The sequence below is a fragment of the Lagenorhynchus albirostris genome, chromosome 1, assembly GCF_949774975.1.
Source record: "Lagenorhynchus albirostris chromosome 1, mLagAlb1.1, whole genome shotgun sequence".
Classification (NCBI taxonomy): Eukaryota; Metazoa; Chordata; class Mammalia; order Artiodactyla; family Delphinidae; genus Lagenorhynchus; species Lagenorhynchus albirostris.
Window position 1 is genome coordinate 14,251,476 of NC_083095.1, and position 16,164 is coordinate 14,267,639.

Genomic DNA, 16,164 nt, shown 5'->3' on the forward strand with positions numbered 1-16,164 from the left:
GAAGGAGCGACTGGACACTCTCCACGCTCCTCATCAGGGATTCAGGCAGGTCCCTGGGTCACTGGGACATTTATGATGAGGGAGGGACTTCCGGATACGGAGGCCTGTGGCCTCTGGCTGTTCTCTCCTGGCCTGTCTGGCTCTAATGCTGGGCCCCCTCCCATCCCAAGCCAGCTGGAAATGGGGGGTAGATCTTCCCAAATCAGCCTGTGGTGATCATGGGGGTTAAGTGGAGAACTCGTGTTCTCTCTGCTGTCATGAGTGTTCCTCAGGGAAAGTTTGTTATGTGGACCAAGTTGGATAGTCATTGCTTCCCTTTCTAAAGGTAATGGGTAACATTACACCAATTTTGTGTCGTGTCCCTGAGGCTGTCAAACATGTCCCCACCTCTTTGCCAAAGGGATGGCTATGCAACCCAAACAGGGTAAATCAAAATCATTTTGGGGGTTTGTATGAGAGCTGGGGGTGAGGGTGGGGTAGGGGTGAGTTTCCTTCTCTTGCCCTGAGATCAAGAGAGGTAGGATAGGAACCTAGATATGCCAGGGCATTCTTGCTGCCACATTGGAGAGATTCTATCTGAGAGAAGTCAAACCAAGTCAAAAGATAAACAGACAAACTCTTCATGTCATTGCTTGAGCCACTTGATACAGCCATGCCTAGAGGCAGCGCCCCCAGACATCCCAGGTACCTGAGCCAATTCATTCCCTAAAACTGATTGAATTGGGGTTCAGTCGCTTGTGCTGACTAATACGGTGCCTTTTTTTGCAACCATGAAAATTTTGCTTCATATACATTTCTGTATACATATACATTCTGTATACATATACATATACATTTGCTTCATATACATTTCATATTCATTTCTGTCAAGAATAATCAGGTGAAAAAAATAGTTGTTGGGAGTCAGCTAAGAGTGAGGAATAGAAAACTGAGGTACAGCAGAAGGCAGAGAAGAAGCACTGAAGCCTTGGGAAAGATCAAGGAAGCTGAGGTGAAGTAAACAAAGTCTGGAGACCAACCAGCTGGCTGAGTTTGAGAGGAGGCAGAGAACAGGGTCACATCTAAGAGGAACAGACAGCACAGGCCAGGCCGTGAGGTTATCATGGACACGGACAAGGTGTTGAATGACCTTACGTGTGGTGGCACAAACTCGGCAAGTCACTGCTCAGCTAGGCTGAGCTAATTAAATAAAAATGATCCGAATCATCTAAATCACGGAAGTCAGTGTGGGCTTAGATCCACATAGCCTTGGGTTCAGGGCCAGCTTTGGGACATTCAAGTTGAAGGATGTTAGGGATGTTATCGGACATCTCTGAACCTCAGTTTCCATTTCTGTACCATAGGGATAATAACACCTTTCTCACGTAATATGTAATGAGGCTACTATTTTATTCAAGTTATTCCATACCCCTGGGACCACAATAGGACATGAGAGAGAAGCCCCACAAGTCCATGCCAAAAAGTGCCAAACACACTGAATATGTGGATGAAGGATCCAACATAGAAGAAAAAGCTTTTTAGCATGCCTATTATCTGCAAAAAAGTGTTGATTTACAAGCAAATCATTGTGAAGCCATAGGGAAGGCAAATCTGAAAAGTGTCCAGACAGTAAAATATGGAAAATGGAAAAGTATGCAAGAGTCTTTATGAGTACTTTTAAATCTATAAATTATTATTAATGCTATTTTTATTTATTTTCCTATTTTCATAGTTTTATTTTAGTAAAAGAAAATGTTTTAAGAAGTTTTAGAAGTCTTTCTTGCCATTAGGCATTACATCCCTTTGTCATATTAGTTGATTCAAGCAAGCTTGACACGGAGTCGAGGAGGGTGGCATCCATCCTCCCATTTCTGTCCCAGGACAAAGAGGCAGGGTCTGGGGGTGGCTGTGAAGTAGCAGCACAGTTAGTCACTAGAGTAGCAAGGAGATAGGGTTCTCTGGGCTTGTGCTAGCGATGGTTCTCCTCCTGTGTGAGTTAGAGAGAACAGAATCAATAGGAAGGATCTAGATGTCTATCTATCTATCTATAATGATAAAAGGAGGTTATCTATCTATCTATCCACAGAGTAGGGGGAAGAGAGAGAGAGATTGAGAGGTTGAGAGAAAGAGAGAGACAGAGCAAAAACAGAGAGACAGACACAGAGAATTTGAAGGTATTGGCTTACATGATTACAAAGACTGGTAAGTCCAAAACCTGCAGGGTAGGCCAACAGGCTGGAGACCCAGGGAAGAGTTGTAGTTTGAGTCCAAAGTCCAAGCCTGCTGGCAGAATTCCCTCATCTTCCACGAGGTCAGTCTTTTTCTTTTTCTATTAAGGCCTTCAACTGAGTGACTATGGAGGGTAATCTGCTTTATTTAAAATGTTAATCTTATTTAAAAATATCTTCACAGAAACATCTAGAATAGTATTTGACCGAATATCTGACCTAACCAAATTGACACATGAAATTAACCATCATATCTCCTCAAATGGTTTTTGGACCATTGACTTCCCAAATGAGGTCCTGGGGGTGGGTGGGGAACATGTCTGTGAGAGACTACCAGCAAAACCCTAACCCTCATGTCCTCGTCTTGAGACTCCCTAAAATAACCAAGGTGAGGGCGATAAATGCCCAGGAGAGCAACTTGGGACTTCAGTCATGGAGAGTTGGGCCTTTCTATTAAAAGGTCTTTAAATTAAATGTCTAGCTAGGCCTGGGGACATTTAGTAAGTAGATCCTGAAGACTTCCATCTTTATACCCAGTGACCAGAATATGTTGGGACAGGGTACAGGCATTCAGTGATTGTTCGATGGATAAGCCTTCACAAATGTTGGCATAGACAAGTGGCTTATTCATTGGAAGCTGAACTGGAAATAAATGCTATGACTTGTGTTAGTCCAGTGGTCCATGTACAAGACCTTGATAGCAGTCTCCTGCAGTAATAGAAGAAGCCCCGCCTCCGGGTCTCAGCTCTCCCTCTGTCCCTGAGCCTTAGGAGGTTGTGCCACCCTCTCTAGGGTTCTCTTTTTTCTCATGATGATCTGTATGGCTTCTTCCAGTTTTCCTGTCTACAATTCAGTAAGATTATCCAGATAGTGACCAAACAGCAGGATATGCTGTGTGGAATTCATACCAATGAAAGGAGATTCAGAGAAAGATGCCAACTGACCCCTGTTCCACCTTCTCTACTTGATTTCAGAGCAATTGCTTCTTTGAACAACCAGACCAAGTGAATGATTCTTTACCATCCTGGGATCTCATTCTCTTTTAATAAACTATTGGTTCAAATGTTTAAAGAGACGTTTTAAAATTACCTAAAATTATAAAATATAAATACACATAAAGAAGGAATTTAAGATCCCATAATCACTGAACCCAGTGATTACCTCTGTCAACTTTTTGGTATCCATCCTTCCAGACATTTTCTATGAACATATATGCAATTTTATGTGTCAAAAAGAGGGGCCAGAGAAGCAAGAAGAACTACAATCCTGCAGCCTGTGGAACAAAAACCACATTCACAGAAAGATAGACAAGATGAAAAGGCAGAGGCTATGTACCACATGAAGGAACAAGATAAAACCCCAGAAAAACAACTAAATGAAGTGGAGGTAGGCAACCTTCCAGAAAAAGAATTCAGAATAATGATAGTGAAGATGATCCAGGACCTCGGGAAAAGAATGGAGGCACAGATCGAGAAGATGCAAGAAATTTTTAACAAAGACCTAGAAGAATTAAAGAACAAACAAACAGAGATGAACAATACAATAACTGAAATGAAAGGAATCAATAGCAGAATAACTGAGGCAGAAGAACAGGTAAGTGACCTGGAAGACAGAATGGTGGAATTCACTGCTGCGGAACAGAATAAAGAAAAAAGAATGAAAAGAAATGAAGACAGCCTAAGAGACCTCTGGGACAACATTAAACGCAACAACATTCGCATTATAGGGGTCCTAGAAGGAGAAGAGAGAGAGAAAGGACCAGAGAAAATATTTGAAGAGATTATAGTCGAAAACTTCCCTAATATGGGAAACAAAATAGCCACCCAAGTCCAGGAAGCACAGAGAGTCCCATACAGGATAAACCCAAGGTGAAACACGCCGAGACACAGAGTAATCAAATTGGCAAAAATTAAAGACAAAGAAAAATTATTGAAAGCAGCAAGGGAAAAACGAAAAGTAACATACAAGGGAACTCCCATAAGGTTAACAGCTGATTTCTCAGCAGAAATTCTACAAGCCAGAAGGGAGTGGCATGAAATACTTAAAGTGAAGAAAGGGAAGAACCTACAACCAAGATTACTCTACCCGGCAAGGATCTCATTCAGATTTGATGGAGAAATCAAAAGCTTTACAGACAAGCAAAAGCTAAGAGAATTCAGCACCACCAAACCAGCTCTACAACAAATGCTAAAGGAACTTCTCTAAGTGGGAAACACAAGAGAAAAAAAGGACCTACAAAAACAAACCCAAAACAATTAAGAAAATGGTCATAGGGACATACATATCAATAATTACCTTAAACGCGAATGGATTAAATGCTCCAACCAAAAGACACAGGCTTGCTGAATGGATACAAAAACAAGACCCATATATATGCTGTCTACAAGAGACCCACTTCAGACCTAGGGACACATACAGACTGAAAGTGAGGGGATGGAAAAAGATATTCCATGCAAATGGAAATCAAAAGAAAGCTGGAGTAGCTCTACTCATATCAGATAAAATAGACTTTAAAATAAAGAATGTTACAAGAGACAAGGAAGGACACTACATAATGATCAACGGATCAATCCAAGAAGAAGATATAACAATTATAAATATATATGCACCCAACATAGGAGCACCTCAATACATAAGGCAACTGCTAACAGCTATAAAAGAGGAAATCGACAGTAACACAATAATAGTGGGGCACTTTAACACCTCACTTACGCCAATGGACAGATCATCCAAAATGAAAATAAATAAGGAAACAGAAGCTTTAAATGACACAATAGACCAGATAGATTTAATTGATATTTATAGGACATTCCATCCAAAAACAGCAGACTATACTTTCTTCTCAAGTGCGCACAGAACATTCTCCAGGATAGATCACATCATGGGTCACAAATTAAGACTCAGTAAATTTAAGAAAATTGAAATCATATCAAGCATCTTTTCTGACCACAACGCTACAAGATTAGAAATCAATTATAGGGAAAAAAAACGTAAAAAACACAAACACATGGAGCTAAACAATACGCTACTAAATAAGCAAGAGATCACTGAAGAAATCAAAGAGGAAATCAAAAAATACCTAGAGACAAATGACAATGAAAACACGACAATCCAAAACCTATGGGATGCAGCAAAAGGAGTTCTAAGAGGGAAGTTTATAGCTATACAAGCCTACCTCAAGAAACAAGAAAAATCTCAAATAAACAATCTAACCTTACACCTAAAGGAACTAGAGAAAGAAGAACAAACAAAACCCAAAGTTAGCAGATGGAAAGAAATCATAAAGATCAGAGCAGAAATAAATGAAATAGAAACAAGAAAAATCTCAAATAAACAATCTAACCTTACAAAAGAAAAAAAAAAAAAAGAGGGGCCATGTTATACATCACTAGTTCTAAAGTTCCATCTTTTAGGATTCTAGGACCAGTCTTCCTTCTTGTTTGTTTCTTGTTTATTTTTCTCTTTTTCAGTCTTCAAGAGCTCCTCACAATAGTATCTCAGATTCTGGTTTTATTGTAAATAGTGCAGACAAGAGGCAGGGATTTGTCTCAGTGGCTGGAGGAGAAAGTTGAGAAGGTCAAAATGTAGAGAGCTCTTGGGAGGGTCAAAGCACGAAGGGTTTTTACGCAGGTGAACTCTCCCTTGGTAGTGGGTTGAATTACATCCCCCCAGAAGATATGTCCAAGTCCTAACCCAGTACCTGTGAATGTGACCTTATTTGGAAATAGGATCCTTGAAGATATTAAAGATCTTAAGGTCAATCTGGATAAGGTATTTGCTTATCTGCAGAAGTGTGGGCCCTAAATCCAGCAGCTGGAGTCCTTATAAGAGAAAGGAGATTTGAGACACAGACACAGACACACAGAAGAGAAGGCCATGTAAAGATGGAGCGAGATCAGAGTGATGTGTCTACAAGCCAGCGAACACCCAGGATTGCCCACACCACCAGAAGCTGAGAAGAGGTATGGAATGCATTCTCCCTCAGAGCCTCCTGAAGGAACCAATCCTGCTGACACCTCAATGTTGGACTCGCGGCCTCCAGAACTGTGAGAGAATAGATTTCTATTGCTGCCAAGTTTGTGGTAATTTCTAATGGCAGCCCCAGGAAGCTAATACACCCTCTATATCTTATGCTTTCTTCTTTCATTTTATTCTCGTTTCCCAACTTGCCTGGTGAGCCACTGAATGCCTTTTCAGCAGACCTGGGAAGTCAGTCCTGGTAAGTGGGGTCAGGCCTACTTCAGTTTCCTGAACAAAATGTTCAGAAAACATTGGAGTTTTTCCCAGAATAACAACATAATGTACAAATTGGGCCCCCTGGCTCTAAAAATTCAAACTGATAAAGGCAGTTTAAGACTCTGAGCAAAACTACAGTAGTGATTTATGGTTTACAAAGTATTTAGACCAAAGTCCACTAGAACTTCCAAAATAATAACAAAGTCCCAACTCCCAGTACTTGTTTTAAAGTCACCTCCATTCTAGAGAGCACTGGGGTCCGATTAGGAATGCCCAAATGATCAAGTCTCATCTCTTTGACTAAACTGTTATTGCTGCTGCTAATAGCTGAGGAGGTATCAAAGCAAGAGTGTGCCCTGCACAGAGAGAATTCCCTTCTAAATAAAAATCAATTTTGCTAATAAACACTATCTTTTAGAAGCATTTTTTTAGATCTTCTTAGCTGTTTTTCTGTTCTGTACTAGCACTACATGAAGCACATCTTACTGTCTTTACCCTTCCTTTCATTATTATGCCAGCAGAAAAAGATGCATGTCACACTTTCTAAGAAAAGTTGCGGAGGGAGGGTGAGAGGCCGCGTCGTCTATGGGGGCTTATTCCCATAGAATGATGAGTGTCTGTAAGAAATGAAAATAGATGGATTTGGAAGTAGTTCTGGGGTCTAACATTTGAGAACTGGTTTCCAATTTTGCACTTTACATTATAGCAATGAATATCATGTGGTTAAAATTTCAAAAGTTAATTTTGTTTTCAGGAAGATTTTCTATTGTGCTAACAGTTTTTATTTTAAGTACACTGTCATTCATTTGGATTGAAATGTATAAACTGGACTAATTACAATTTAGATCCGCTCAAAGTAGAGAAACAAAGGTTACAGGAGAGTAATGAGAAATACATTCAACCGATTTTTATTTTAGTGTTTTTAGTTTCTTGCGTGAATCAGGCCCCTGTGCTGGGTGTCGAGACACCCCGCCTAGGAGTTCAGAGTCCAGCAGGGGAATCAGACAACACTAACGCAGTGGGGCTGTGCTGGGAACCATAGCAGCCTTGAGGAGGGCACCGAGCCTCAGCGGAGGGAATGCTTCCCAGGCGGTGACATCTTAGCGGGGACCGGTGGAGGCCGGCCGGGCTCGGGGGTGGGTAGGAAAGGAAGGGGAACAAGATGGAGGGAACCACAAATGCAAAGGCCCAGGGCTTTGGAGATCATAAAAAATTTGAGAAACCAAAAATAGAACAGAAGGGTGGGAATAGGGAGGCCGGAAGGTGGGGAAAACCTCTGAAAGATGAAGTCAGTCAGAGGAGTAAGGACTGGATGACGGAGGCCTTGGATATCAGGCCAAGAAGTGTGCCCTGTCTTGAGGGGACTGGGAGAGTCAGTACAAAGTTTTAACCAAGGTGTGATGTGACCAGATTTGTGTGGCTCAGTCAGGATGGCACTAAAAGAGAGGAAGAAGGCCAAAAAAGGCCAAGGAGATTAAGCTCAGTCATTCACATCTTATTAGGGAGCAAATCCCACTGCCTAAAATGTCAGAGTCCACTTTTTTTTTTTTTTGCGGTGCGCGGGCCTCTCACTGTTGTGGCCTCTCCCGTTGCGGAGCACAGGCTCCGGACGCGCAGGCTCAGCGGCCATGTCTCACGGGCCCAGCCGCTCCGCGGCAAGTGGGATCTTCCTGGACCGGGGCACGAACCCGTGTCCCCTGCATCAGCAGGCGGACTCTCAACCACTGCGCCACCAGGGAAGCCCAGAGTCCACTTTTATTAAGCAAAGGATGACTGTATAGTCAAACTCTCCCGTATGTTTTTATCTGTGTCAAGAAACCAAAGCAACTTAATCATAAAAACTGTTAACTATTATTCTGATTCTAGTACCTGAAAACAATGAAATATGAGACAAGACTTGAGCGTCTTTCCTTCTTCGGACAAATTGTGTGGCTAAGCGACCATCTTTCACTTCATGTGCTTGGAGTAGGCAGGCCTAATAAAGGGTGATGTTTGAACATTTCAAACCGAATTCCCTCAGTGGCAGGTGTTAAACAACTTGTTATTTTAAGCAATTTAGACAAATATTTGCATATACAAACAAGCACATTCTTTGAACCAGCCCATTATATAACCTCGCTTATCCCTGCAGGTAATAAGCTGCTATAAAGGCAGAATTAGATATAATCCTGGGTTTTCTGCGTGTGCACGTGCAGTCAGACCAGTAAGAAGTGAACACACTTGTTAGGGACAATAGCCGCCTTCCACTTCACTTACCTCTTATGAATTATTTTCTGCTCTCAATTCCAAATCAAGAAAAACACATCCTATTTCCTAAGTCATGCTATCAGATAAGCACCGGAAGAGGTAATATTGGTAGCAACTGCAAAGAAACGTGTTGGGGGGTGAGACGTTTGAGTCTGCTGGTGTAATATCTAGAAATAGAGCCTTCTGTGTGTTCCCTTTTCTTTTCTCTCTGCATCCTATTCAAGGCATCTCATTCATTCATTCATTCACTCACTCACTCATTCAGCCAACTTTTTTTTTGCGGTACGCATGCCTCTCACTGTTGTGGCCTCTCCCGTTGCGGAGCACAGGCTCCGGACGCGCAGGCTCAGCGGCCATGGCTCACGGGCCCAGCCGCTCCGCGGCATGTGGGATCTTCCCGGACCGGGGCACGAACCCATGTCCTCTGCATCGGCAGGCGGACTCTCAACCACTGCGCCACCAGGGAAACCCCAGCCAACATTTAAGGCTCCTACTATAGCCATGTTTTGAATATTAAAAGTGAGATTTCATATCAGATAAGGTACATTCCTGCCCTCCAACAGTTGATGGGCAGCGGCTGACAGGTTGGAATTCTTTCTGGTGCTTCAGAAAAGGACAATGTTTGTGTGGCACTGATCCCCATCTCTTCCCAGGTCTGAGAGCAGCACAGGCTCTGGAGCCAGGCTATCTAGGGCTTGAATCCCAGCTCTGCCACTCACAAGCGTCAGACCTGGGTAAGTTATTTGTCCTCTGCAAGCCTCATTTTTCTGCTCCAAAATGGAAACCCTAAAAGAGCCTACCTAATCTGATCATCAATGAGGATTAAATAAATTAAGATTTATAAAGTGTCTACAACAAGGCCTGGCACATAATAAGGACTCAATCCATTTTTGTTGTTATCATAAATGCCTGGACTTCCTGCCTAGAAATCATTGTCTGTGTGACTGCTATGTGCAGGGCAATACCCTAGGTGCTGCAGGGAGACCCAGAGTTGGGCACTGCATTCTAGCAGGTAGATATAATCTGTACACAGATAACCATCTGTAAGGAGGATATGCTCAAGCCTCCAGGCCAGCTGCAGAAGGCTAGCATTTGTTATCTATTGCCGCATAACCAGTTGCCACAGACTTAGTGGCTCGAAATAACATATGCATCTTATCTCCCAGTTCTTATGGGTTAGGGATCTGGGATTGGTTTAGCCAGCTACTATCTTCAGGGTCTCTCAAAGGCTGCTGTCAAGGTATTGGCCAAGGCTGTGTTCTCATCTGAAGGCTCAACCCAGAAAGAATCCTAAACTCATGCTGGTAGAATTCAGTTCCTTGAGGGCTATTGTACTGAGGGCCTCAGATCTTTGCTGGCTGTTGGCTGGAGGCCTCCACCTGTTTCTTGCCACGTGGGCCTCTCCAACATGGCAGCTTGCTTTATCAAGACATGCAACCCAAACATGCAGTAGAGAGAGTGTACTAGCAAGATGGAAGTCATAATCTTATGTCGCCTAATCACAGAAGGCAACAATCTGCTCCGGGCAGTGAGGGAAGCAAAAGTCTCACAGCACGCATCTCTGTGATGCTCTGAACGTCCATGCACTGTGCCCCCCCCAGCAACACACATGGGGACCCAACCTCTCTGTGTCTCCCTACCAGTTTCTTCAGAGTCAGATTCTGGGAGAAGGTAGAAGCTCAGCTTAGTTTACCATCTTGTCAGCAACGGGAAGCGCTACGTCAGTTTTCCATATGTGAATCTTAGCTCCTTTAGCAATCGTGGCTCTCTGTCTAAATCCCTGTAAGCTCCCATTATTGGTTCAGTGCGCCCATCCCCCAGTTTCTACAGGCTCTGCTCCAAAGAGTTCATATCTATAACTTTCTTCAGAGCACTACCCTGGATCCCCTGGAACCACTTCATTCAGATGCTTCCAGAACCAAAACAGCCTGGGAAATTACAAATCCCCATTTTGGCCTGTGGCTAATGACTGACTGGTGCAGAAGTATTAACACCTAGCTCCCTTACTCTACTGGGCAATTTATTCTCAAAAGCTCCTCAGGGGTTCAAGTTGAGTCTGGAGCTTTACTTGAAATCACAACCTTACCTGGCTAATTTTTGTTCCCTATTCCGCTCTTCCTACTCCCTCTCTAATTTCTCTTGAGGCAACTTGCTTAATAAATTATTTACACAAAAACCCTTTCCTCAGGGTCTGCATCTGGGGAACCTGCCTAAAACAGATGCTGCCATACGTAGTCCCAGGAAGCTGACCTTAAGAAAGGGATTCTGGATGCAGCTCATTCACCAGCAAGATGAAAAGGGAGATCTCATCTCTGGTGGTAGGTGGCATTCTGTATTTTTTTTTTCCTGTGTTTGTTAGAAAATCAGCATATCTTTATTTTATACAAAAGAAAATTGCATATAATAATTGATGTAATTTTACTTACATTTAAGGACATACATACTGATACAAACAAACCTCTAAGTAGTAGTTTATGATGAAGCATCAAGAGAGCAGAGTAGGGACTTCCCTCGTGGTCCAGCGGTAAGGAATCCACCTTACAACGCAGGGGATGTGGGTTAGATCCCTGGTCAGGGAACTAAGATGCCACATGCCACAGGGCAACTAAACCTGCGCCCCACATCTACTGAGCTCGCGCGCCTCAAAGAGAGAGCCTGCACACCACAACTACAGAGCCCACACGCCCTGGAGCCTGCGTGCCACGACTAGAGAAGAGGAAACCCGCACACCACAACTAGAGAGAAGCCCGCCTGCCACAACTAAGACCCAACACAGCCAAAAATAAACTAAATAAATAAATAATGAATAAACCTTTTTTTAAAAAAATGGACAACGGGCTTCCCTGGTGGTGCAGTGGTTGAGAGTCCGCCTGCCGATGCAGGGGACACGGGCTCGTGCCCCGGGCCGGGAAGATCCCACATGCCGCGGAGCGGCTGGGCCCATGAGCCATGGCCGCCGAGCCTGCGCGTCCGGAACCTGTGCCCCGCAACGGGAGAGGCCGCAACAGTGAGAGGCCCGCGTATCGCAAAAAAAAAAAAAAAAGGACAAAAGCACCTTTATTTAAAAAAAAAGAGGAAAGCAGAATATTTTTTATGTAGCAAGCATTAATTGTGGCATTCTATATCTTTGTATCATTAAAGTTACCAAGACTTTCACTCTTGGTGAGCTGTGATGGCATACAGCTAAAAGGAGCTGCATTGGCTTGTGCAACATCTCTAGCTTTTGAGAAATAGAGGAAATAACAACTATAAGGACTATGTAATTGGGTGGAATTGGGCTTGAGCAGGTCCAGAACACATGAGTAAATTGCACAAAGTAGGGACCCAGACTCTATGTTATCCACCAACCAAGACATCTTCATCCGCTCACACCTGTGGCCTCATGGGGTACCCCATGAGCAGCTGATAGAGGAAGGATCCCAAGTTTGGTTCACAGATGGGCTGGCTCAGTATACTGGCACAAACTGAAAATGGACAGCTGCACTATAGCCCCACCCAGGGGTGGCTCTGAAGAGACTAGTGACGATAAATCGTTGTAATAGGCAGAGCTTTGGGCATTGCACCTGGTGATGCAATTTGTGTGGAGAGAGAGGTGGCCCAAGGTAAAGATACAGATAGACTTATGGGCAATGGACACTAACTCCACAGGCTGGCCACGGAACTGGAAGGCACACAACTGGAAGATGGGGGACAAGGAGGTTTGAGGAAAGAGGACCCATGGGAGTGAAGACCTTTGTATTGTACGCTGATGCCCACCAGGGAGCGCTGACTGCAGAAGAGGCATTAAGCAGACTGGTGGGCAGGATAACTCATCAATAGATGTCAGCCAGCATTTGTGGCTAGCTACCTCAGTTCTTGTCCTAAAAGCTCATTTTTGTTACTGTAGTTACAGTAACAAAACTGGAGGCTACGCATCAGTCCAAAAGCCTGGGGCTCATTCTCACTGCAGCTGATCTAGCTGTTGCCACCGCTGAATGTCTGACCTGTCAGAGGTTGACTTTGAGTCCCCACTATAGGTCCATTCCTTGAAGAGACCAACCAGAGCCTTGATGGCAAGTTAATTACGTAGGACCCCTTTTACCCTAGCAATGGCAGCATTTTGTTCTGACTGATTGGTACAAATTCATTGTATGAATTTGCCTTTCCTGACTGCAGTGCTTTGATAAGATCCACTATTGGAGGTCTCAGAATGTCTGATTTATGGACACAGAATCTCACAAAACATTTTTTGTCCCAAAGAGGTATGGTAACGGGCAAATGACTAGGGGATCCACGGATCCCACAACATACCACGCCATTCTAGCATAATATATTGTAACCACCTTCTGAAGGCAGAGGAAGGCACTAACTTAGAAATGATACCCTGTGAGGTTGGGGCACCATCCTTCAGGATGCAGCGTGTGCCTTAAACCAAAAGCCATTATGTTGTGTTGTCTCCCGTGAGTTGAATACATGGGTCTGGGAACCAAGGGGTGGAAAGAGGAGTAGCCTGGCTCACTGCCACTCTCAGTGACCCGCTTGGGGAATGCATGCTTCCTGTCCTCACAACTCTAGGGCATTGGTTCTAGAGGTTCTAGTTCCCAGAGGGAGAATACTTCACACTAAACCTAAAGCTACTGCTGTAGTCCTATTGTTTTGGACTCCATGTGAGCAAAGAAAGCTATGATCATACTGGCGGAGGTAACTGACCCCAATCATCATAAGAATGCAGCGCTGCTGTTACATAATGGGGGAGGAATGTGTTTGGCACTCAGCTGATTCACTGGAGTCTCTCTTGCCAAGTTTTAACTGAAAATAGGCAGTCGTGGCAACCACTGCCTGATAAAGACCTGGTAGCAAGGAGTTCAGATCCCTCAAGGACGAAGATTTGGGACACTCCACCAGGCAAACCCCTAGATCGGTAGAAGGGCTAGTTGAGGATGAGAGGAGTCTAGAATGGATGGTAGAGAAGAGAGATGATGGATGTTAGTTATAATCTTGGGACCAGTTGCAGCAGCAAGGGCTGTGGTTTGTCCCACTAGATTTGTGACCAATTAGAATCTTGAATAAGCTATGACAAGATGGAGACTTCATGTGAGAACATGTGAAGCTGAGTGTTGCAAGGAGTGGACTGTAGTGGATGCTTCTGGTGCTCTGCCAGATCCCTTCAGAGACCTTTGACTGGTTCACTGTACACATCCCCCAGCTACTGGGTGCTTCTCTCCTAATGGCTCACACCTCCAACCTTCAGAGAACTACCTTAATCGACCAGATCCACTTCACCCAGGCTCACTCTGGAATCAGAAGTGCTGGGTGTGATGTCCCCCACTCCCTCCAGGAAGGCCTGGAGCCAGTGACTGATTAGTGCAGGGGTATAAAAATCCAGGTCCCTTGCCTCAGGGTGGGATCAACTCACTGTAACTTGTGCTCCAGAGCTGCCTTTGGATCAAGCTGAGGCTGGAACTTGACCTTAAATTGCTGCCTTGTCTTCTTCTCCTGCCCTATTCTGTTTCCCTTACAAGTTTCTCCTGGAAGCATGTCCTTAATAAATTACTTGCAAAGAAATCCTTGACAAGACAGTTCCCTAGTAGCACATAAACTCTTTGTGGATAGACACTAATTAGGGGAAAAAAAATCTTTTAATCTCCCACCGTATGTAGCCCGGCATGGGATACCTACCAGGAGTTGATCTGGGTTTTGGCAAATTCTTTTGTTTAGACTCTCTTCCCTTAGTAAGAATCTGAGGATGCTAAGTGGCGATTGCATTAGTATATTACAGACGGGGACATCTGTAAATTATCAGTGATACATCAATGTAAAACACATGCCCCAGGTTTTTTGGACAACCCTGATTTCAGTTTTTTAATCTCCCTGTCAGACCATTTCCAGACAGTGTGTCCCAGGTGGTGTGGTGTTTGGATAGCAAAGGATAATGTGCTAGCCAAGAGGCAGCTGAGGGAGAACACTTAAGCATTATGAAAAAGCAGGGACCTTGAAGTTAAGACAGGACCTCAAATCCTGCCTCCACCCAACCAGCTCTATGACCTTGGCCACATTTTGTTCGTGTTCTAATGGAGTTAACTAGCTCCTACTTCACAGAACTGAAAGAGAATTAATGTAGGCAAAGTGCTTAGCGTTGCTCCTTGTCCTAGTAAAGCTCAAGAAATGGTTCCTTTCGGAAGGGGAAGAACAGCGGATACAGCGTCTTCAGTGGAGTCCGGGGACATCACTATCCTTATAGAGCCTGCTTGGGCAGAGGCAACGCCCAAGTGTTTTCATTCACTTTTCCTCCCAGGGCACAGGACTACTTGCAAGGCAAAGGGAAAGAGGACGTCGTGCCGGCCAGAAGGGCAGGCCTCAAAGGAGAAAGGCCCTGACACCCTCGGCCACCACGTGGCTCCTCGACCTCCTCTCCGACCCTCCCCTACAGCCCTCTCGGCAGGGTTGAAGTAGGTGAAGGGTGGAAGCCGAGAGCCCACGCCGCGGAGGCTGACGCCCGCCGGCGGTGTCCTAGCAACACCCGCCCCGCCCCATCCTGCCCGGCTTGGCGCGGTGGCGCCGGGAAGCGGGGGGAGGCGGGCCGCCGTTGCCATGGTAGCGCGTCTGCCGCGCCCGACGCCGTCGGCGCCGGAGGGAAACCAGGGTTCCGGGCCCAGCGTGGGCGGCCGGGAGGCGACCATCCACCTCCGCTGCTCCAGCTCCGGCCTAGAAGGGACCAGGCGCTCGCCCGGAGCCCATGGGAACCCGAGCTGTCTGCAACCGTGGCCGGGGCGCAAGGTCGTTGGTCCCGACTCGGTCCCCCGCCGCCTGAGCCAGCTAACAGCCTGGAGACTTTACAGTCTGTCTCGTGGGAACGGAGTTGGTCGTCCGGGCCAGGTCTAGGCTGAATGAACTGTTTGGCTTTGGAATCTCATCGCACCTTTTTTCCCCAGCTACGCAAGAAACACGTACACACACGGCCTAGCGCCCCGTGCTTTTCTCTCAAGTGTTTCACCTGAAGGATCTTTAATCTTGGAAAGAGAATATGCAGAAAACAGAGCGGCTTCCAAATCAGCCATTTAAAAAACAACCCTGCAAATAAGTATCATGTTTCACGAGGGCCATTTTAAACTGATTTGTCCATGCCTGGAAGGGTAGTCTGGATTCTGGACTTGAATTTGCATTCTTCTAAATCCCTCTCTGCAGTGAGCTGCGTTTGGAGAATTCAGTTGTGGGGTGTTAAATTTAAACGTATACGCCCCTAGCTAGTATTCTGTGTTATGAATGCTCTGTTAAACGACCCAGTCACAAAGACAAAGCCACACGATCTCACTCATTCTCTGGCCTGAGAGGCTTTTTTTTTTTTTTTTTTTTTTTTTTTTGCGGTACGCGGGCCTCTCACTGTTGTGGCCTCTAGCGCAGGTTCAGCCGCTCCGCGGCATGGGGAATCTTCCCGGACCAGGGCACGAACCCGTGTCCCCAGCATCGCCAGGCGGACTCTCAACCACTGCGCCAC